Genomic DNA, 588 nt, shown 5'->3' with positions numbered 1-588 from the left:
AGGAAATCAATGTCCTGAAAAAAAATGTAGCAGAACTTGCCAAACTGAAGAAGTTGTTCAGCGAAAGGAAAAAAAAAAGGAGAGTTTAACGAGCAGGCTTTGCGGAAGTGGAAGAGAGAACCTCTGAACTTGAAAATGGGCTGTTTGAAATAACACAAGCAGACAAAAAAGAAGGAAAAAGAATCAAAGACATTGAAGAATATCTGAGAGAGATATCAGACAACCTTAAGCGCTCAAATATCCAAGTCATGGGTATTCCAGAAGGGGAGGAAAAAGAAGATTGCATTGAAAACATATTCAACAAAATACTGGCAGAAAACTTCCCAGGAATAGGAAAAATCACAGATTTTCAGATCCAGGAAGCTCAACGATCTCCAAACGTATTCAATGCAAAAAGGTCTTCTCCAAGACATGTTATAGTAACATTGGCAAAACTCAGAGACAAAGAGAGAATCTTAAAAGCTGCAAGAGAGAAGTGTCAAATCACCTATAAGGGAGGCCCAATCAGGCTTACATCAGACTTATCCTCACAAACGCTAAAAGCTAGAAAGGAATGGGATGATATATTCAAAATACTAAAAGACAAAG

Source organism: Galeopterus variegatus, unplaced genomic scaffold (genome assembly GCF_000696425.1).
Source record: "Galeopterus variegatus unplaced genomic scaffold, G_variegatus-3.0.2 Scaffold12112, whole genome shotgun sequence".
NCBI classification, from domain to species: domain Eukaryota; kingdom Metazoa; phylum Chordata; class Mammalia; order Dermoptera; family Cynocephalidae; genus Galeopterus; species Galeopterus variegatus.
The sequence above is the reverse complement of the archived record's forward strand: the minus strand, read 5'-3'. Positions refer to the sequence as shown.